Raw genomic sequence first — 24,249 nt, forward strand, 5'->3', positions numbered from 1 at the left:
TATCTAATCCTCTCCTGTGTGATACTGTCTGCTGAGCAGTGTATCTAATCCACTCCTGTGTGATACTGTCTGCTGAGCCGTGTATCTAATCTTCTCCTGTGTGATACTGTCTGCTGAGCTGTGTATCTAATCCTATCCGGTGTGATACTGTCTGCTGAGCTGTGTATCTAATCCTATCCGGTGTGATACTGTCTGCTGAGCTGTGTATCTAATCCTATCCGGTGTGATGCTGTCTGCTGAGCCGTGTATCTAATCCTATCCGGTGTGATACTGTCTGCTGAGCTGTGTATCTAATCCTATCCGGTGTGATACTGTCTGCTGAGCTGTGTATCTAATCCTCTCCTGTGTGATACTGTCTGCTGAGCAGTGTATCTAATCCACTCCTGTGTGATACTGTCTGCTGAGCCGTGTATCTAATCTTCTCCTGTGTGATACTGTCTGCTGAGCTGTGTATCTAATCCTATCCGGTGTGATACTGTCTGCTGAGCTGTGTATCTAATCCTATCCGGTGTGATGCTGTCTGCTGAGCCGTGTATCTAATCCTATCCGGTGTGATACTGTCTGCTGAGCTGTGTATCTAATCCTATCCGGTGTGATACTGTCTGCTGAGCTGTGTATCTAATCCTCTCCTGTGTGATACTGTCTGCTGAGCAGTGTATCTAATCCACTCCTGTGTGATACTGTCTGCTGAGCCGTGTATCTAATCTTCTCCTGTGTGATACTGTCTGCTGAGCTGTGTATCTAATCCTATCCGGTGTGATACTGTCTGCTGAGCTGTGTATCTAATCCTATCCGGTGTGATACTGTCTGCTGAGCTGTGTATCTAATCCTATCCGGTGTGATGCTGTCTGCTGAGCCGTGTATCTAATCTTCTCCTGTGTGATACTGTCTGCTGAGCTGTGTATCTAATCCTATCCGGTGTGATACTGTCTGCTGAGCTGTGTATCTAATCCTATCCGGTGTGATACTGTCTGCTGAGCTGTGTATCTAATCCTATCCGGTGTGATGCTGTCTGCTGAGCCGTGTATCTAATCCTATCCGGTGTGATACTGTCTGCTGAGCTGTGTATCTAATCCTATCCGGTGTGATACTGTCTGCTGAGCTGTGTATCTAATCCTATCCGGTGTGATGCTGTCTGCTGAGCTGTGTATCTAATCCTATCCGGTGTGATACTGTCTGCTGAGCTGTGTATCTAATCCTATCCGGTGTGATACTGTCTGCTGAGCTGTGTATCTAATCCTCTCCTGTGTGATACTGTCTGCTGAGCAGTGTATCTAATCCTCTCTCATGTTATGTCTTCATCTTTTAATATTTCTAACGGCACCAGGCAGGGATGCCCGCTTTCCCCTCTCCTTTTTATTCTTACACTAGAACCTTTACTACAAAAGCTCAGAGAGGAGGGGAGGATCGTTGGCATCAAATCAGCTGGTTCTGAACATAAAATCGCAGCATACGCAGACGATCTACTGATCATGACCTCTAACCCGAGAATATCTGTCCCAGTTATCCTGACATTACTCAAGGAATACGGTGCACTATCAAATTTTAAGGTGAATCTTAGCAAATCTCAAGTCTTAAATATAAATATCCCAGAACCACAAAAAACACAAATGGCAATCGGGTCCCCCTTTACCTGGTCCCCCCCATCAATACGTTTCTTGGGAGTTGAGATTTCTCCAAACCTACAAGAACTTTATAAGTTAAACTTCCCACCGCTATTGCAGAAAATCCAGAAACTTACCCCCAACTGGAATATCTCATACATCTCCTGGTTGGGTAGGAAAAATCTCCTTAAATGTATGATATGGCCAAAAATAACTTATCTAGTGCAAGCCCTTCCAATCCACCTACCTAATTATTTTTTCATTGACATACAAAAACTCCTCAGCCGTTTTTTGTGGCACAACCAAAAACCCAGACTTCCCTTACAAATATTATCCCTCCCCCACTCTGAAGGAGGTATAGATCTGCCAGATCTAAAGATACTTCAACAAGCCACTCATCTCCAAAGAGTCGTGGATGGATCAGGCTCCCACCACAGAAGCAATGGATTAAAGTAGAAGAAACAATCCTTAAATTCCCCCTTAGACAGCTCATCCTCACGCCCTCAAGTAGTACTAGGTATACATCAATTAAAAACCCTTTCACCGCCACTACTTTTAAAATCTGGTCCAATCCCCATATAAGACAAATATGCTCCCCGTTTCCCTCCCCTCTCCTACAAGTTACAGACCTAGTTCTCTCCTTTCTCCAGCCCATAATGCCACAATACACAACTCAATTCGCAACTTGATAACACCACTCCAAAAAATTACAGATAATGGGGTCATGCCCTGCTTGGCAGAACTCAATCAAATGCTAGATACTATCTCTTTTCACCCCTTTATGTACCAGAAATTTATGTCTAACTTAAAACTAGTCTTTAAAACTCCAAATTATATTAGGGAAATGACTGATTTTGAAAAACTTATAGCTGCAAAAAACCCCTAAAAAAGAACGTTATCAGCTCTACAAAAACAATTATGCCTAGCCAGAACCCCTAAGAAACTGCCATATGTAATGAAGTGGGAACAGGATCTGAATAGGCCTTTCACCCCATCTGAAATTAAAAGATTACTACTAGCACCTAAAGTCTCCTCTAGATGTGTTAGAGTACAAGAGAATGGCTATAAAGTTCTCTCCAGGTGGTATATGACTCCATCAAAACTTCAGAAATGTTACAAAGGACTTGATCCTAACTGCTGGAGATGCTCTTCTGATGTGGGCACTATGCTCCACATGTGGTGGAACTGTACATTGATTAAGCCCTTCTGGACAAAAATAATTCAAACTATTAGGCTGAGTTCACACGATGCGTTTTTCGTGCGTTTCCGCGGCGTTTTTGCAGTTGCGTAAACGCCGCGGAAAAGCATGAAAAACGCATGGTAGAAGGGAAGCAATGTTCCCCAATTGAAATCCGCATGTACTGTGCCCATGATGCGGATTTTTCCTGCGGCCAGCAGGGTATGACGAGAGGTGAGTATTTCAAACACCGTAAAGCACGGGGGGGGGGGGGGGGGGTTACACCGGGCCCCCCCAACTCACAGGCCCAATAGCGTTCCAGTGTCCCCAACTGTGAGTGGGGCCCCCCTCTTGCCCGGGGCCCTGGCACTTGCCCTGGTGCAATGGGTGGATATGCCGGCTCTAGCCCTGTAGCTGGTGCAGGATCAGTCTGGGGCAGGGGTCTGTATAGTAAGGTCTGAAGTGTCTCTATCTCAGGTCCGATGTGATTTGAACATTCATACAGATCGAGAGCCGATGATCTCACACTGACAGCACGACCCCAACCTGCTTGAAGGGTCCATCTGCTACAATAAATCTTTCTGATCCTCAGCAGAGCGACCATAGATAACATTCAGGATCTGGCCCTGGACTTGTCAGGAGGTGAGCAGCATCCTGCCACTTCCACACTCTACAAAAAGTATAAATCTCCTGTCCTGACCACTATCCGGAGCTCAGGCTAAGGCCACGGCCCCACTATCAGTATTTGGTCAGTATATTTTCTCAGGAGTGGGAGCCAAAACCAGGTCAGTAACAATCAGAGAAAAGGTATAATAGAAACAAGTCACCAATTCTGCATTTATCACCAACTCCTGGTTTTGTCTCCCACTCCTGTGATAAAATACTGACCGAATACTGACCAAATACTGATAGTGTGGTCGTGGCCTTACAAGAATCAAAGATGTCTGCCCTCTCGTACTGCTCAGCGGCTGAAGCTTCTCTCCGGCAGGCATAAGAACGTGGCCTGTGCCTGCTGTTCTGGGCTGCAGATGCCCAGCTGGCACATGTACACAATGAAAGATACAGGGCCGCCCTGCAGTCTGTAAAGAAGCAGCTGCTTGGCCACCGGCTTGGAGGGCATGTGCCCCTCTGGCCCACCTCGCCCCTGGTCAATATGATACCATCTTTTTCATTAGCTGGTGAGGTTAGAAGAAATTTCACTCCAAGACAGTGGATTTTGTACTTTATTCCAGTATATTTATACATAGAAAACATGGCAATGAAAAACAAGTAGATGCACGTGCATAAAAATGTCCCAACATTAATTAAAAAAACCTTTAAGATACAGATAATACTTGTATACAAAAATATTAACACATTCTCAAATTGTATATAAAGTGCACAAAAGTCAATAGCCCTGACATATAGTGTACACAGGGTCCCCCACATGGTATACACAAAAGACAATGTCATCCAGGAAATAACAAAGAATAACAAATACATTTAATCTATTCTGAAATCCCATGTCTATGCAAGATAATAATATGTAAAATTCTACAGTGTCAAAGAAATGAGCTAGAGACTACTACATGGCGATGATGCCTACACACAAGATAATGCCCAGCTAATGCTGCAAATGATACAAATATTACCAGTCACCCAATTAGAAACATGAGGTCCGGGCAAGTGATTTTCTACAGTTCATTGACCTCTATGATGACATCTAATATTTTCAATCATTTATACAGCGGGGTACATTGGGCCTCATTAATAAATCTGCTCACTAGAAAACTAGTAGCCCATACTAACCAATTAGAGCTCAGCTAAGGTTGTTTTAACTGACCTGGAAAAGTAAAAGCTGTTCTGTGATTGGCTGGGATAAGTAAAAAGGCTGTTTTAATAAATGATTCCCAATGTACCAAGCCCCGCCATAAATGTTATTGATTACAGTAGGGGCCACAATATCCCATGTGTATAGTCATCACATTCATCTTATTGTCAGCGGTTACCTTGGGACATGCTATATTGAAATGTAAGATGATATCAGTGAGGTCCATGAGGCAGAGCAGTGTGTGGTACGTGTGACATTTCCTAATATCGAGCAATCAATACTGTACCTTGGTCTGGAATGCAAAGTCTGCGTGGACAAGGAAGGGGCTCCCAGATGCCAGCTGTAAAACCCGTCGCTCCACCATCACACGCTCATCACCGTCAGCAAGCAGGGCTCTTTTGCAGATGATCTTAACAGCAAAATGTTTGCGGGTAGATGAATCTTCCGCCAGCAGGACCGTTCCATAGCATCCCCGGCCAAGCACTTGATGGAATAATAATCTCCTCTTGATGGTATCAGAGACTGTGCTTTTGGAGCCGGTTGGCCGAACACCGCTGCTTCCTTCAGCTTCTTCAGCCTTCTGCTTTAGATCCATGGGTTTCTGTCCTAATGTAATCCTTCTTCTTTTCTTCTCCTTTTTGTCCCCTGATGAGATGAAGATGGCTCCTCTCTTCTTGGCTCCCATCTTCTGACTTTCTACCTTCTCCTTTTCTTCCACTTCTTCTTTCTTCTGGACTGGTGGTTTTGTCCTGTTGACTGAAGACTTCCTCTCATCATCAGATGTGTCATGGGAAGGTCTTAGTCTCTTCGCTCCTTCTCTCCTCACCACGTTCTCCTCTACTTCTTCTTTCTTCTGGACTGGTGGTTTTGTCCTGTTGACTGAAGACTTCTTCTCATCATCAGATGTGTCATGGGAAGGTCTTCGTGTCTTCACTCTTTCTCTGCTCACCACAATCTCCTCCTCTTTTATATCCATATTATTGCTTTGCTTAGAGTTAGCCGACATCTCCTCCACTGTTGTTGGTCAATTCCAACTGTCACTTCCAACTGTCACTCAGTGCATTTCATATGGAATCATCATGCATGCACCACCACTGGTCATGTGATCAGCATCTGACCAATGATATTTAAGAGATAAATGAACATTAGCTGAGATTAAATATTCAGGTAATATTCAGATATTCTGTGGAACACAAGGTGCCACATTTACTAATAGTAATAGAACTGCACTAAGTCGCCAATTTAATTTACATTGTTACTACAGAGCATCAGATGAATGTAATATAATAAATATTAGCAAGATGTATGATTTCCATCCACTCTACGTATCATAGAAATACAGATGTACTATCTTTTTATATAGAGATGTAGCAGAAGCCATCCTGATTGTTTGCAGCATGCTATGGTGATAGAGAAGCATGCATGACTGTGCCATGCAAATGGTGAGGAGCACCAAAATGGGACATATGATTCACGTAGCCAGGGGCGTAATGTCCGCGGTCGCAGTGGCAGTCACTGCGACCGGGCCCAGGGGGGGTTGGGGCTTGTAAACGGCAGCAGAAATTTCAACAGGATGTGTGTATCGCAGGGCACAGTCGCTTCAGGTCCGTGCGTGACAAATCAGGGGCGGACTGGGGCGGGGGCAGAGCCGGACTGGGGTGTCTGGGGCCCACCAGGGACATTGACTCCAGGGCTCCTGCCCATCACTGTGCGCTCACCAGAACTGCGATGTACAATTACTGTAGTTTGCATTAAAGGGTTTTTATTGGTGAAAACAAGTTATCAGCGATGCACAGGTTGGGAAGGGGATCACTTATTTATTGGTGGAATCCGCACTGTCAGAAGATTGTGGCACTTTGACTATTTGGTGAGATTTTTACCTCTGTATTTATAAGACAAAACCAGGAGTGGAGCAATCCGAGGTCATGTTTTATGCATTTCTCACCCACTCCTGGTTTTGTCTTATAAATACAGAGGTGAAAATCTCACCAAATGCCAACTTGCTTTCTCTGGTGAACCTCTGTAACTGCATCTCTGCTGCTGTGTAATAGTCACAGGACAGGGAGGGGTTAAACATCCAAGTATTTAATATCTATTGGAAATAAAGAGGTTTCCCCTTATTGATATCAGATAAAACAAATGACCAACCACAATCCACTCTACCAAGACCAATATTACCAGATAGAAGGCAGAAATACCACCACACCGTGACCAGATCACATATTACCACCACATAGTGCCCAAATAATGCCACATACAAGGCACAAATACCGCCACACCATGACCAAAGCACATAATATCACCACATAGTGATCAAATGCTACCAGATACAAGGTATAAATACTGACACACCATGAGACCACATATTACCACCACATAGTGACTGAATAATACCACATAGAAGGGACAAATATCGTCATGTCATGACCAAAGCACATAATGCCACCACATAGTGACAAATAATGCTAAAATAATAAAAATGTAAAAAAGCTCAGTATATTGGGTCAGTGTACAGGTTATACAGTGATCACCAGTGACATTATGCACAGGAGCTCTGTATATAGTGTACAGGTTATACAGTCATCACCAGTGACATTATACACAGAAGCTCTGTATATAGTGTCAGTGTACAGGTAATGCAATGATCACCATTGATATTATACACAGGAGCTCTGTATATAGTGTCAGTGTACAGGTAATACAGTGATCACCAGTGACATTATGCACAGGAGCTCTGTATATAGTGTCAGTGTGTGTGTATAGGTAATACACATACTCACCAGTGATGTCTCTAGGTGAAATTCTTTATCTGCAGACCGATATATCACATCTTCTATGCGGACTTATCTCTGCAGAAAATAACAGTTAGCTATAACTGATCACTTCCAGAGCACAAGCCACACTTTTCCCAAGATTTCTACACTGCATGAAATGACAAAATGCAACATAGTGCCGCACTACACAGTAAAAATAAAACACAAAATACATTTAGGGACTCCATCTTTAATAAAAAAAAAACATCATGAGAGATCAGAGATTATGGGGCCCAGTCAGGGATCGTACATAGAAATCATGTGGCTCAGTCAGCGGCGTACATAGAGATCATGGGGCCAATCAGGTTAGGGGTGTACATAGAGATCATGGGGCCCCCTCAGCGGCGTACATAGAGATCATGGGGCCCAGTCAGCGGAGTACATAGAGATCATGGAGCCCAGTCAGCGGCATACATAGAGATCATGGGGCCCAGTCAGCGGTGTACATAGAGATCATGGGGCCCAGTCAGCGGCGTACAAAGAGATCATGGGGCCCAGTCAGCGGCGTACATAGAGATCATGGGGCCCAGTCAGCGGCGTACATAGAGATCATGGGGCCCAGTCAGGGATCGTACATAGAGATCATGGGGCCCAGTCAGCGGCGTACATAGAGATCATGGGGCCAATCAGGTTAGGGGTGTACATAGAGATCATGGGGCCCAGTCAGCGGCGTACATAGAGATCATGGGGCCCAGTCAGCGGCGTACATAGAGATCATGGGGCCAATCAGGTTAGGGGTGTACATAGAGATCATGGGGCCCCCTCAGCGGCGTACATAGAGATCATGGGGCCCAGTCAGCGGAGTACATAGAGATCATGGAGCCCAGTCAGCGGCATACATAGAGATCATGGGGCCCAGTCAGCGGTGTACATAGAGATCATGGGGCCCAGTCAGCGGCGTACAAAGAGATCATGGGGCCCAGTCAGCGGCGTACATAGAGATCATGGGGCCCAGTCAGCGGCGTACATAGAGATCATGGGGCCCAGTCAGGGATCGTACATAGAGATCATGGGGCCCAGTCAGCGGCGTACATAGAGATCATGGGGCCGAGTCAGCGGCGTACATAGAGATCATGGGGCCCAGTCAAAGTCGTACATAGAGATCATGGGGCCCAGTCAGCGGCGTACATAGAGATCATGGGGCCAATCAGGTTAGGGGTGTACATAGAGAACATGGGGCCTCCTCAGCGGCGTACATAGAGATCATGGGGCCCAGTCAGCGGAGTACATAAAGATCATGGGGCCCAGTCAGCGGCGTACATAGAGAACATGAGGCCCCGTCAGCGGTGTACCTAGAGATCATGAGGCCCCGTCAGCGGTGTACCTAGAGATCATGGGGCCCAGTCAGCGGCGTACATAAAGATCATGGGGCCCAGTCAGCGGCGTACATAGAGATCATGGGGCCCAGTCAGAGGTGTACATAGAGATCATGGGGCCCAGTCAGCGGCGTACATAGAGATCATGGGGCCCAGTCAGAGGTGTACATAGAGATCATGGGGCCCAGTCATCGGCGTACATAGAGATCATGAGGCCCCGTCAGAGGTGTACATAGAGATCATGGGGCCCAGTCAGCGGCGTACATAGAGATCATGGGGCCCAGTCAGCGGCGTACATAGAGATCATGGGGCCCAGTCAGGGATCGTACATAGAGATCATGGGGCCCCATGAGGTGAGGCTCACACCTCCCCAGTATGGTGACCTCAGGGAGGTCTCACAGGACATCACAGGCCTTAGTACGAAGCAATACTAGAAGACTTGTGGAATTGCTTCATACTAAGGCCTGTGATGCCCTGTGGGAGCTCCTGAGGGCACCATACTGGCGAGGTGAGATCCTCACTTGGCAGTAGTAGGAGCAGCATCTCCATAGTGTGGCATTCACATCACACTACATGCTGCACTGTACAGGACTCCCAGCCGGCAGCAGGACAGATGAGGAGGTAACTGTCTGGCACCAGCGCCGGACTGGAGTACCTGGGGCCCACCAGGAAAAAATCAATCTTGGGGCCCACCAGCACCATGCAGTTACCGTATATAGGAATAACATAAGTCCACAAACTCTTTCAAAATGAATCAACTTTATTAACCAATAAATCTCTGCTGCTGTGTAGTAGTCACAACACAGGGAGAGGTTAAACATCCAAGTATTTAATATGTATTGCAAATAAAGAATGTTCCCATTCTTAATATCCGAAAAACAAATGACTGACAACCATCCACTATACCTAGACTAATAATACCATATAGAAGAGAGAAATACCGCCACACCATGACCAGAACACATACCACCACATAGTGATCAAATACTACCAAGTACAAGGTATATATACTGCCACACCATGAGAAGACCACATATTACCACAACATAGTGACTGTCTGAATAATACCACATACAAGGGACAAATACCGCCACGCCATGACCATGGCTCATAATGGCACCAGATAGTGACTGATAATGAAAATGTAAAAAAGCTCTGTATATAGAGTCAGCGTACAGATAATGTAGAGATTATCAGTGACATTATACACAGGAGCTCTGTGTATAGTGTCAGTGTAGAGGTAATACAGTGATCATCAGTGACATTATACACAGGAGCTCTGTATATAGTGTCAGTGTACAGGTAATACAGTGATCACCAGTGACATTACACATAGGAGCTCTGTATATAGTGTCAGTGTACAGGAAATACAGGGATCACCAGTGACATTATGCATAGGAGCTCTGTATATAGTGTCAGTGTACAGGTAATATAGTGATCACCAGTGACATTATGCATAGGAGCTCTGTATATAGTGTCAGTGTACAGGTAATATAGTGATCACCAGTGACATTATGCACAGGAGCTCTGTATATAGTGTGAGTGTACAGGTAATATAGTGATCACCAGTGACATTATACACAGGAGCTCTGTATATAGTGTCAGTGTACAGGTAATATAGTGATCACCAGTGACATTATACACAGGAGCTCTGTGTATGGTGTCAGTGTACAGGTAATACAGGGATCACCAGTGACATTATGCACAGCTTTGTATATAGTGTCAGTGTGTGTGTGTATAGGAAATACAGGGATCACCAGTGACATTATACACAGGAGCTCTGTATATAGTGTCAGTGTACAGGTAATACAGTGATCACCAGTGACATTATACACAGGAGCTCTGTATATAGTGTCAGTGTACAGGTAATACAGTGATCACCAGTGACATTATGCACAGGAGCTCTGTATATAGTGTCAGTGTGTGTGTGTATAGGTAATACACATACTCACCAGTGATGTCTCTAGGTGAAGTTCTTTAACTGCAGACCGATATATCACATCTTCTATACAGGACTTATCTCTGCAGAAAATAACATAGTTAGCTATAACTGATCACTTCCAGAGCACAATCCACACTTTTCCCAAGATTTCTACACTGCATGAAATGACAAAAAAAGAAACATAGCACTGCACTACACAGTAACAGTGCTCCAGTGTCATTCTGTGCCTGCTCATCTGTCAGCAGACATATTTGTCTGATGGCAAAGATCTAAGAGAGATGAAGACAGAAGACCTATGGATTCCGTTGGGAGTGAGGATTTTTCTTTATTAAAGATGGAGTCCCTAAATGTGTTTTATTTTTAATAATAATAAAAAAAAAAAATTCTGTCTTTTTTTTTTCTGTTTACTAGAAATTGATGGTGGCTATGTCTAATTTGGCGTGAAACCATGAATTTCGGGCTTAGTACCAGCTGATAAGGCAAAGATGGCCTGGTACTAACCCTATTATTACCCAGGGTGCCACTCACCACCAGGGCCGCTGGAAGAGCCGGGTAAAGCACTTGGAAATGGTGCCATGATGAATGCGCCATTTTCAGGGGTGGCTGTGGGCTGCGATTTTCAGCGTGGAGGGCCAAGAACGCTTGGGCCTTACCATGCTGCGAATCCCAGCCCCCAGCTGCCTGGTTTTATCTGGCTAGCGATTAACATATGGCGGGAAAAAAAAAAGTTAAGTTTAAAACAAATATTCGGCTTCTCTGTCTTTTGATCGCCAGCCAAGGTAAAGCCAGGCAGCTGGGGGTGGCAGTACGTAGCTGTCTGCTTTATCTGCGGTGAGAATCAAAAATTCATTTTTAAAATTTTCTTTTCACACTTTTATATGTGACAGACCCAACAGTCAATCGCAGATGCGGTCAAAGAGTATGGGCTTCTGTGATTGGCTGTTTGAGTAATGTACAATCAGCCCATACATTCTAGTATGGTACTATGTATGGGCTGCTTTCAGGTTACTCAAGCAGCCAGTCACAGATGCCCATTCTCTGTGTCAGCGTCTGTGATTGGCTGTTGGGACTGTCACACATATAGAAGTGTGAAAATAAATAAATAATAAAACAAAAATGACATAGCACTCTGCAGAAATTTTGATTCTCAGCGCAGATAGAGGTGGCAGCCCGTAGCTGTCTGCTTTATCTGCCTGGTTTTACCTTGACTGGCGATCAAAAGTCAGGAAAGCCCAATGTTTTTTTTAAATTATTTAAAAAAATAATTTAAAAAAAAAAATGCGTGGGCTCCCGCCATATTTTGATCGGGGGGGCTGGGGGCTGGGATTCTCAGCATGGTAAGGCCCAAGCATTCTGGGCCCCCCACGCTGAAAATGGCAGCCTGCAGCCACCCCTGGAATTGGCGCATTCATCGTAGCGCCATTTCCAGGCACTTTATCCGGCTCTTCCAACGGCCCTGGTGGGGGGTGGCACGCTGGGTAATAATGCAGTTAATACCAGCTTTGTATTATCAGCTGGCACTAAGCCTGAAATTCATGGAGTCACGCCAAACTAGACATGGCCACAATGAATCTCTAGTAAACAGAAAAAAACACAACACAGAATTTTTTTTTTAATAAAAATAAAACACAAAACACATGTAGGGACTCCATCTTTAATTAAAAACAAAACCCTTGCTCTGACGTAATCCACGGATCTTCTGTCTCCAGCTCTGCTACATCTTTGCCATCAGACAAATATGCCTGCTGACAGAGATGAGCAGGCACAGAATAACACTAGAGCACAGTTGTCAGAGAAGTGCTCAGCTGGCCTCCAGCCGCCGACCATGTTTTCCTGTGCGTTGCAAATAATGCATACTTTCAAACGCATGCCTATTTTTGCTATGCAAGTCTACGGTACATTGCGTCTGCGCTGATTTACAACGGATCCGTTGTAACGCACAGCATAAACGCAATGTTAACCCAGCCTAACAGCAGCGAGAAGGGGAGACGGAGCCCTGGAGACCACCTAGTCAGTCTACTGGTGGTACTATCATGCCCATTGCCCAGTATGTACTGCCAGCCTCTGTGGTATTAGCATTCAAGCTCACATGGCATGTCCTGCCAGCCAGCCACTGGTGTTAGTACTAGCATGATAGTACCACACCACCAGTGGCTGGGTAATGGGCATGCATGATGGTACCACCAGTGGCTGGGTAATGGGCATGCATGATGGTACCACCAGTGGCTGGCAGGACATGCTGGGCATGATTCATGCCTAGTATGTCCTGCCAGCCTCCTTGGTACTATCAGGCCCACCCACTATGTCCTGCCAGCCCCTGGTGATAGTACATGCTGCTGGGCATAGTACCAGTAACCAGAGGCTGGCAGCAGGACATGCTGGGCAATGGGCATGATGATAATCATGCCCATTGTCCAGTAGTATTTACTGCCAGCCTCGGCCAGGGGTCCTCCCAGTCACCCCTCCCCCCTATCCCTTCCTCCCTCCCCTCCCCGTTTCATACTCACGCGTCGAGATGAGCTGCAGCCGCTGCCTGGAGCGACGCAGGGTCCGTACTCCACAGCGCGCACAGGAAGCAGTCCCAGGGCGATGACGTCATCACCCTGAGACTGACCTCCTGCGCACGCGCCGGCAGTGTCGCGCTGCGCAGAGGAGGCAGAGGGCCCATCACTAATCATATCGGCAGTGCTGCGAACCGGGGGGGGGCCCTCTGTTCTCTGTACAGGGCCCAGGAGGTGTAGAGGGGCGGGGCTTGTGGAGTGGCCATCGGGACCCGGGGGTTTTCCCGATCCTCCGGTGGGCCAGTCCCCCCTGCAGAGGGGCATATGTATACATGCAGGTCGGGCACATCCCAGTGGTGCAGACACATCCACACTGCACCCTGTATACTTGTGCACTGCCGTCTGCTGCAGTGGTAGGAGCCGCCTGAATGCATCTTCTTCCTGCCGGAGAGGAGCTTGTGGGCCTGTGCGGTGAGGAGGTGGACGCTGCGCACCTCCTGAGAAGTATATGGCACTCCATGTATCTGTGCACATAGTATACCACTCTAGTGTATAGCAGAAAGGAGACAGCGACCAGAAGAGTCCAGGCATGTGGGTGATGCACATAATTATTATATTGATAACCAGGTGGAAGAGGAGGAAATGCAGAAAAAGGGGGGAATTAAAAACTATACGCAAAGGGGACGTCGAGACAGGAATTACAATTAACACCAGTGGGAATGGATCATGATTAGAACAGCAAAGGGATAATACAGAGAATCAAGCCACAAATTAATCCAGTATATAAAAATATATATACATATCATTAGTTAGATATAGCTGTACATATGATTGTTTAATTATCATAAACTTTACATAAAGTGCAAGTGCCTCCAAAGAATAAATCTACATAAATTATATATCTCATATGTGAACAAATACAGGTGTTTCTCACTAAATTAGAATATAATCAAACAGTTATTGTTTATTTCTGTTAATGCTGATGATTATGGCTATACGAGTTTCACTTTTTTGTATTGAAGAACTGAAATAAATTAACTTTTTGATGATATTCTAATTTAGTGAGATGCACCTGTGTATGTATATATACAAGGGCTGGTCCCTTATTATTTGGATGTCGGTGTGAATCCTGTAGAGAGTAGTGCACTGACTTGGGCAGGGCCGGCGTCAGCACCCAGCGCACCCGGGCAAATGCCGGGGCCCTGAGCAGGCAGAGGGGCCCACTGGCGGTCGCGCACCCCGCTGGGCTATGGGCGGAGGAGAGCGGTGTCAGCGCCCGCCCTTCTCCGCCGCTTGCTCAGGGCCCCGGCAGCCCGATACTTACCTCTCCCCGTGCCTCCGCAGATCAGCTGTCTTCCTGCTCTGCGCTCCCTGTGACGTCTCAGGTCAGAGGGCGCGGTGACGTCTTTACACCGCGCCCTCCCCTGAGCCGTCACAGGGAGCGCTGAGCGGGAAGACGCCGACAACGCTGGAGTTCGGAGCCGAGCGGCGGGCAGCAGGCAGCGGGCAGCAGGTAGCAGGTGAGGAGAAAGGAGGTGAGTATTTGATTTTTTTTTTTTTTTTTTAATGTATGGAGGCATGGGGCATTATAAAGAGGGGAGGGGGGGCATCCTGCATGGAGCATTATAAAGAGGAGGGGTGACAGCCTGCATGGGGCATTATAAGGTGGGGAACAGCCTGCATGGGGCATTATAAAGAGGGGGGGATTCCTGCTTGGGGCATTATAATGAGGAGGGGTGACAGCCTGCATGGGGCATTATAAGGTGGGGACCAGCCTGCATGGGACATTATAAGGTGGGGAACAGCCTGCACGGGGCATTATAAAGAGAGGGGGGGACATCCTGCATGGGGCATTATAAAGAGGAGGGGTGACAGCCTGCATGGGGCAGTATAAAGAGGAGGGGTGACAGCCTGCATGGAGCATTATAAAGAGGAGGGGTGACAGCCTGCATGGGGCATTATAAAGAGGGGGGGCAGCCTGTATGGGGCATTATGTGGGGGGTAACAGCCTGCATGGAGCATTAAAAGGGGGGGGCCTGTATGGGGCATTATGTGGGGGGGAACAGCCTGCATGGAGCATTATAAAGAGGGGAGGGGGGGCATCCTCCATGGAGCATTATAAAGAGGAGGGGTGACATCCTGCATGGGGCATTATAAAGAGGAGGGGTGACAGCCTGCATGGGGCAGTATAAAGAGGAGGGGTGACAGCCTGCATGGGGCATTATAAAGAGGAGGGGTGACAGCCTGCATGGGGCAGTATAAAGAGGAGGGGTGACAGCCTGCATGGGGCATTATAAGGTGGGGAACAGCCTGCATGGGGCATTATAAAGAGGGGGGGATTCCTGCTTGGGGCATTATAATGAGGAGGGGTGACAGCCTGCATGGGGCATTATAAGGTGGGGACCAGCCTGCATGGGGCATTATAAGGTGGGGAACAGCCTGCACGGGGCATTATAAAGAGAGGGGGGGACATCCTGCATGGGGCATTATAAAGAGGAGGGGTGACAGCCTGCATGGGGCAGTATAAAGAGGAGGGGTGACAGCCTGCATGGAGCATTATAAAGAGGAGGGGTGACAGCCTGCATGGGGCTTTATAAAGAGGGGGGGCAGCCTGTATGGGGCATTATGTGGGGGGTAACAGCCTGCATGGAGCAGTAAAAGGGGGGGGCCTGTATGGGGCATTATGTGGGGGGGGACAGCCTGCATGGAGCATTATAAGGGGGGGGGCAGCCTGTATGGGGCATTATGTGGGGGGTAACAGCCTGCATGGAGCATTAAAAGGGGGGGCCTGTATGGGGCATTATGTGGGGGGGGACAGCCTGCATGGAGCATTATAAGGGGGGGGCAGCCTGTATGGGGCATTATGTGGGGGGTAACAGCCTGCATGGAGCATTAAAAGGGAGGGGCCTGTATGGGGCATTATGTGGGGGGTAACAGCCTGCATGGAGCATTATAAGGGGGGGACAGCCTGTATGGGGCATTATGTGGGGGGTAACAGCCTGCATGGAGCATTATAAGGGGGGGACAGCCTGTATGGGGCATTATGTGGGGGGTAACAGCCTGCATGCAGCATTATATGGGGACCGGTATCCTGTATGGAGCGTTATATGGGGGCCACTATCCTGTATGGAGCGTTATATGGGGGCCAGTATTCTGTATGGAGCCTTATATGGGGGCCAGTATTCCGTATGGAGCCTTATATGGAAGCCAGTATTCCGTATGGAGCCTTATATGGGGGCCAGTATTCCGTATGGAGCCTTATATGGGGGCCAGTATTCCTTATGGAGCCTTATATGGGGGCCAGTATTCCATATGGAGCCTTATATAGGGGCCAGTATTCCATATGGGGCCTTATATGGGGGCCAGTATTCCGTATGGAGCCTTATATGGGGGCCAGTATTCCGTATGGAGCCTTATATGGGGGCCAGTATTCCGCATGGAGCCTTATATGGGGGTCAGTATTCCGCATGGAGCCTTATATGGGGGTCAGTATTCCGCATGGAGCCTTATATGGGGGTCAGTATTCCGCATGGAGCCTTATATGGGGGTCAGTATTCCGCATGGAGCCTTATATGGGGGTCAGTATTCCGTATGGGGCCTTATATGGGGGCCAGTATTCCGTATGGGGCCTTATATGGGGGCCAGTATTCCGTATGGGGTCTTATATGGGGGCCAGTATTCCGTATGGGGTCTTATATGGGGGCCAGTATTCCGTATGGGGTCTTATATGGGGGCCAGTATTCCGTATGGGGTCTTATATGGGGGCCAGTATTCCGTATGGGGCCTTATATGGGGGCCAGTATTCCGTATGGGGTCTTATACGGGGGCCAGTATTCCGTATGGGGCCTTATATGGGGGCCAGTATTCCGTATGGGGCCTTATATGGGGGCCAGTATTCCGTATGGGGCCTTATATGGGGGCAAGTATTCCGTATGGGGCCTTATATGGGGGCCAGTATTCCGTATGAAGCGTTATATGGGGACCAGTATTCCGTATGGAGCCTTATATGGTGGCCACTATTCTGTGTGGAGCGATTCACCGGTTTCTGAGCTATTGTGGAATTTACAATAGATATCACTCATGAAGTGAAATCTTTGCATTGTACTATATATATATATTTCTCCGCCGTATCTCTGCATCATGAATCGTGGTATGTGTTAAAGGGGCCCACTGAGACTCTTTCGCCCGGGGCCCAGAAAAACCTGGAGCCGGCCCTGGACTTGGGCATATGTGCTGTTGACAGATATATATTTGTATCCACTTTAAGCGTTTTTAAAAAAGGTGACCACATGTGCATTGTACTCACGCTATAGCAGATGCAGATCCCACTCCTGATTGGCGTCCACCCGATGTATGTTTCGGCTTCTTGTCTTCGTCAGGGGGTGGCATCATTCGGAAAGAGCTAAAAGTTAAACGGCCAACTATAGCCAATCAGGATGGAGGTATGTCTCCACCAACCAATGGGTGCTGAGGAGGCGCGGCGCGATACACAACGCGCACCAACGCTACGAGGAAACTATGTGACCTGTGATGCTGCGAGCACGTGATGGAGACACTTGATCGGGGGTCACGGGGCACATATAGATACAGTCGGGGAGGATGATGTGGAGACGTTCATGTGTATTGCCTCTTCAGCAGACATCTAATCTACTGATTGAGTGTGGATATATCGGATAAAGTGGAAAATCTTCTTAATTTATAATGATGGATAACGAGTATAGGTTATATATTACAGCAATACACAGGAATAGGGGGTAGTGAGTAGGGGGTAGTGAGCATAGGCGGATTATAATGAGGACGATCTGGGCTACCGCCCGGGGCCCCGAACCTCCAGGGGGCCCGGGGCTCCGGGGTGTCTATGGTCAGATTGTCCTCATTATATGTGCGGCGCCACGGCACATACCGGCAGGCAGTGGGGGGGGGCAGGATCGCTCCCCCAGCAGCGGCACACAGCCGCTGCTTCTTCGGCCGGGCCAGCACTGCAGCAGTTAACTTCCCTGTGCTGGCCCGGCCGCGTCTCTGCTAGGAGACACGGCCCTGTGCGCGGCCGTGTCTCCTAGCTGTGACGTCACGCAGTGTGCACCCGGCCTGCAGTGCTGCACCGGAAAAGACCTGGAGCCGAGTCGGGGGATGGTGAGTGTGTGTGTGTGTATGTATGTGTGTGTGTGTGCAAGCAGATGTCATTGTGTGATGTCTGTTTATATGTATTTTTGTGCTTCAAATGTGTTTATGCGTGTATGTATATGTCTGTATATGTTTGTGTATGCGTGACTGCGTGCGGCTTCCTGCTGAGTATATATGGCGCCGTGCGGCCTCCTGCTGTCTCTGGGGGGGCGCCGTGCGGCCTCCCGCTGTGTATAGATGGCGCCGTGCGGCCTCCTGCTGTCTCGGGGGGGGGCACCGTGCGGCCTCCCGCTGTGTATAGATGGCGCCGTGCGGCCTACTGCTGTCTCTGGGGGGGGGCGCGCCGTGCAGCCTCCCGCTGTGTATATATGGCGCCGTCCAGCCTCCCGCTGTGTATAGATGGCGCCGTGCGGCCTCCCGCTGTGTATAGATGGCATTGTGCGGCCCCCTGTGTATAGATGGCATCGTGCGGCCTTCCGCTGTTTATAGGTGGCGCCGTGGGGCCTCCCGCTGTGTATAGGTGGCACCGCCCGCTGTGCATAGGTGGCGCCGTGCGGCCTCCCGCTGTGTATAGGTGGCGCCTCCCGCTGTGTATAGGTGGCGCCGTGCGGCCTCCCGCTGTGTATAAGTTGCGCCGTGCTGCCTCCCGCTGTGTATAGGTGGCGCCGTGCGGCCTCCCGCTGTGTATAGGTGGCGCCGTGCGGCCTCCCGCTGTGTATAGGTGGCGCCGTGCGGCCTCCCGCTGTGTATAGGTGACGCCGTACGGCCTCCTGCTGAGTATAGATGGCGCCGTGCGGCCTCCTGCTGTCTTTGGGGTCGGGGGCGCCGTGCGGCCTCCTGCTGAGTATAGATGGCGCCGTGCGGCCTCCTGCTGTCTCTGTGGGAAGGGCGCTGTGCGGCCTCCCGCTGTGTATAGATTGCGCCGTGCGGCCTCCTGCTCTCTCTGGGGGTAGCGCTGTGGGCCTCCCACTGTGTTTAGGTGGCGCCGTGTGGCCTCCCGCTGTGTATAGATGGCGCCGTGCAGCCTCCCGCTGTGTATAGATGGCGCCGTGCGGCCTCCCGCTGTGTATAGATGGCTACGTGCGGCCTCCCGCTGTGTATAGATGGCTACGTGCGGCCTCCCGCTGTGTATAGATGGCTACGTGCGGCCTCCCGCTGTGTATAGATGGCTACGTGCGGCCTCCCGCTGTGTATAGATGGCTACGTGCGGCCTCCTGCTGTGTATAGATGGCTACGTGCGGCCTCCAGCTGTGTATAGATGGCTACGTGCGGCCTCCCGCTGTGTATAGATGGCTACGTGCGGCCTCCCGCTGTGTATAGATGGCTACGTGCGGCCTCCTGCTGTGTATAGATGGCTACGTGCGGCCTCCTGCTGTGTATAGATGGCTACGTGCGGCCTCCTGCTGTGTATAGATGGCTACGTGCAGCCTCCTGCTGTGTATAGATGGTTACGTGTGCTCAATATTGAGTCATACAATTAATGTAAGGCTATGTGCCCACGATGCAGAAATGCTCCGGATTTTTTTTGACCGTTTCCGCATCTACCTGGCAGAAAAAACGCATGCGGATTGTACATGCTTTTTTCCTGCCTGGGACTTGCTGACGTGAAGCGTTCTTCACTTGCATTTCCGCATGCGGGTTGACAAGCGCTTTCCAAGCGATTTTAGCATCACTTGGAAAGTGCTTGACAACTTGGTCACACTATATAAATACATGCAACCGGCATGGATTTATATAGTGTGACCATAAAAGAATGATAAAAAATAAATATATAATTACATTCTGATGGCCTGCCGACGTCAGCGGTCGCGTGACCCGTCACATGACTAAATGACGTCACGGCAGGTCCTTTTCAGACCATCGCGAGCTGCTGGCAAGCCAGGACGCATCGGATAAAGACACCGGGGGCCATCAGAAGGTAAATATAATATTTATTTTTTATTTTATTCTTTTTTTACAGGTTCTATGGTACCCGGGTCCGGAGGACAGTCTCCTCTTCTCCAAACCCGGGTACCATCCGCACATTGAAGCGCATGGATTCTGCATGTACAGATGCAGTGATGCGGATTCCATGTGTTCTAATGCAAGTCAATGGCGGCGAAAGCGCCGTGCTTCCGCAAAATAATTGGTAGTGCAGCAGATTTTTCCGCAATGATAATCCGCAGCGGAAATTTACACAGCATGTGCACAGCACATGCGGATTATCATTGGGGAACATGGCAGACCTTCTACCAAGCGTTTTTAAGCGTTTCTGCAGCGGAATTGCCACCGCGGAAACGCTTAAAAAACGCATAGTGGGCACACAGCCTAAAAAAAATTATTATAATTAATATTGTGTTCTCCCCGCCTCAGTCCTCACAGCACAACGCAGAACACGAGCTCCTCATCACCATCCTCCTGTCCCGGCACAATGTGCGCACTGCTGCAGCTGCAGGTGGAATAGTGTCCACTGGACTGAGAAGGCCCCGCCCCTTCTGGTGACATCATGATTCCATGAAATCACTCCTCCCCCTCAAGAAATCAACTCCAATCTAGACGCTCCGCTGTTGCTGAGGCGTGGTGACGCTGTAGCTGGGTGATTGCAGGCAGAGTAGTGGTGTTTGGCGTCTGTACTACAGGTAAGAAGATGGGAATGTGCCAAGGTGATTACTACATACAGGACAATAAGTAGCTAGCTGTAGGTGTGCAGAATCCCACTCCCAATATTGTCAGGGTCTCGCACCCCCTCGTGTCGTGGGCTGTCAGGCTCCCGCACCCCTTCATGTCGTGGGCTGTCAGGCTCCCGCATCCCCTCGTGTCGTGGGCTGCCAGGCTCCCACACCCCCTCGTGTCGTAGGCTGCCAGGCTCCCGCATCCCCTCGTGTCGTGGGCTGTCAGGCTCCCGCACCCCTTCGTGTCGTGGGCTGCCAGGCTCCCGCACCCACTCGTGTCGTGGGCTGTCAGGCTCCCGCACCCCCTCGTGTCGAGGGCCGTCAGGCTCCCGCACCCCCTCGTGTCGTGGGCTGCCAGGCTCCCGCACCCCCTCATGTCGTGGGCTGCCAGGCTCCCGCACCCCCTCGTGTCGTGGGCTGCCATGCTCCTGCACCCCCTCGTGTCGTGGGCTGCCAGGCTCCCGCACCCCCTCGCGTCGAGGGCTGTCAGGCTCCCGCCCCCCGTCTTGTCGTGGGCTGCCAGGCTCCCGCACCCCCTTGTGTCGTGGGCTGCCAGGCTCCCGCACCCCCTCGCGTCGAGGGCTGTCAGGCTCCCGCCCCCCGTCTTGTCGTGGGCTGCCAGGCTCCCGCACCCCCTCGTGTCGTGGGCTGTCGGGCTCCCGCACCCCCTCATGTCGTCGGCTGTCAGGCTCCCGCACCCCCTCGTGCCGTGGGCTATCGGGCTCCCGCACCCCCTCGTGTCGTGGGCTGTCAGGCTCCCGCACCCCCTCGTGTCGTGGGCTGCCATGCTCCCGCACCCCCTCGTGTCGTGGGCTGCCAGGCTCCCGCACCCCCTCGCGTCGAGGGCTGTCAGGCTCCCGCCCCCGTCTTGTCGTGGGCTGTCAGGCTCCCGCACCCCCTCGTGTCGTGGGCTGCCAGGCTCCCGCACCCCCTCGTGTCGTGGGCTGTCGGGCTCCCGCACCCCCTCATGTCGTCGGCTGTCAGGCTCCCGCACCCCCTCGTGCCGTGGGCTATCGGGCTCCCGCACCCCCTCGTGTCGTGGGCTGTCAGGCTCCCACACCCCCTCGTGTCGTGGGCTGCCATGCTCCCGCACCCCCTCGTGTCGTGGGCTGCCAGGCTCCCGCACCCCCTCGCGTCGAGGGCTGTCAGGCTCCCGCCCCCCGTCTTGTCGTGGGCTGTCAGGCTCCCGCACCCCCTCGTATCGTGGGCTGCCAGGCTCCCGCACCCCCTCGTGTCGTGGGCTGTCGGGCTCCCGCACCCCCTCATGTCGTCGGCTGTCAGGCTCCCGCACCCCCTCGTGCCGTGGGCTATCGGGCTCCCGCACCCCCTCGTGTCGTGGGCTGCCAGGCTCCCACACCCCCTCGTGTCGTGGGCTGCCAGGCTCCCGCATCCCCTCGTGTCGTGGGCTGTCAGGCTCCCGCACCCCCTCGTGTCGTGGGCTGCCAGGCTCCCGCACCCCCTCGTGTCGTGGGCTGTCAGGCTCCCGCACCCCCTCGTGTCGAGGGCCGTCAGGCTCCCGCACCCCCTCGTGTCGTGGGCTGCCAGGCTCCCGCACCCCCTCGTGTCGTGGGCTGCCAGGCTCCCGCACCCCCTCGTGTCGTGGGCTGCCATGCTCCTGCACCCCCTCGTGTCGTGGGCTGCCAGGCTCCCGCTCCCCCTCGCGTCGAGGGCTGTCAGGCTCCCGCCCCCCGTCTTGTCGTGGGCTGCCAGGCTCCCGCACCCCCTCGTGTCGTGGGCTGTCGGGCTCCCGCACCCCCTCATGTCGTCGGCTGTCAGGCTCCCGCACCCCCTCGTGCCGTGGGCTATCGGGCTCCCGCACCCCCTCGTGTCGTGGGCTGTCAGGCTCCCGCACCCCCTCGTGTCGTGGGCTGCCATGCTCCCGCACCCCCTCGTGTCGTGGGCTGCCAGGCTCCCGCACCCCCTCGCGTCGAGGGCTGTCAGGCTCCCGCCCCCCGTCTTGTCGTGGGCTGTCAGGCTCCCGCACCTCCTCGTGTCGTGGGCTGTCAGGCTCCCGCACCCCCTCGTGTCGTGGGCTGTCAGGCTCCCGCACCCCCTCGTGTCGTGGGCTGTCAGGCTCCCGCACCCCCTCTTGTCGTGGGCTGCCAGGCTCCCGCACCCCCTCTTGTCGTGGGCTGCCAGGCTCCCGCACCCCCTCTTGTCGTGGGCTGCCAGGCTCCCGCACCCCCTCTTGTCGTGGGCTGCCGGGCTCCCGCACCCCCTCGTGCCGTGGGCTGTCTGGCTCCCGCACTCTCCCCTTGTCGTCTGTGGAGAAAATTAATACATATTTTCATTTTTCAGGTTTTCTCTTATAAAACAAGATTCATGAGCTTCTGTCTTTGACCGAAAAAATGGCGTCTGACAAGTCGCTGCTGTCTGCAGAAATGAACACAAACATGGAGGAAGCGCTGTATGAACAGATGCTGATGAAGGTACGAAAGATGAATTGGAGAGGCCAGCAATCACCGGGTGAATGTCTCCTCCGTCAGCCGCCGGGGGCGCGGCAGTCTCCAACATTTACCTAATGTGTATTGTTGGCTTTAGACCCCTCACAGTTGTACTATTTTGGTGCAGGAAAAATCAGTTTGCAGAACCATCCTGTTCATGTTACTCACTGATTCTCACTTGTTGCCTCATTTCAGGCCAAACAGGAGATGCAGAGCAGAATACCGAACTTACCAGAAAGCAGACAGATCAGACCCCAGCCGGGTGAGATGGGCGTCCTCTGATTATTATCCAGATTACTTTGTGCATATTATGTGACAGATACCACAGTGGGGCAGTGGGGTCTTATTGACTGCAACGGTCACATGATGCAACCAACGTGGGGGGTCACATAATTTCTTATGCAGTTGATTACATGTAAATGCTGCTTGGCTTTTGCCGATTTTATTGTGTTTTTGTTCACTTTTTGTTTTTATTTCTGTGTTAGGTTTCTGCATTAAAACTCGCACATCCAAAAATACCAAAATCTTTATTAACATCTGCAAGTCGAACCAGATCCCAGCGGCCCTGGACCTGACGGAGCAGGAGTTAGTCAGCATCCTGGAATCTGATGATCCCTCCGGCTATCGAGTCCCCATGAGCCTTGGAGAGCTCCACGTTGAAGTTGATAATAGTACGTTTTTTTTTAATACAGCGCTTCTCTTTTTAAAGGGATAGTCCAGAGATATCCTTAAAGGGGTTAAAATAGCAAGTATTACAACTTACTAATCCTCAATGGTCAAAGGTGCCATCTCCACAGGTTCTGGTAGGTCCACTTCCAGTCTGCGGAATATAGTTTGACATCTTGTTGTTGACTTTTGAACTTTTTT

Source organism: Phyllobates terribilis, unplaced genomic scaffold (assembly GCF_046119375.1).
Source record: "Phyllobates terribilis strain yellow unplaced genomic scaffold, ASM4611937v1 Scaffold_155__1_contigs__length_4435156, whole genome shotgun sequence".
Lineage (NCBI taxonomy): Eukaryota > Metazoa > Chordata > Amphibia > Anura > Dendrobatidae > Phyllobates > Phyllobates terribilis.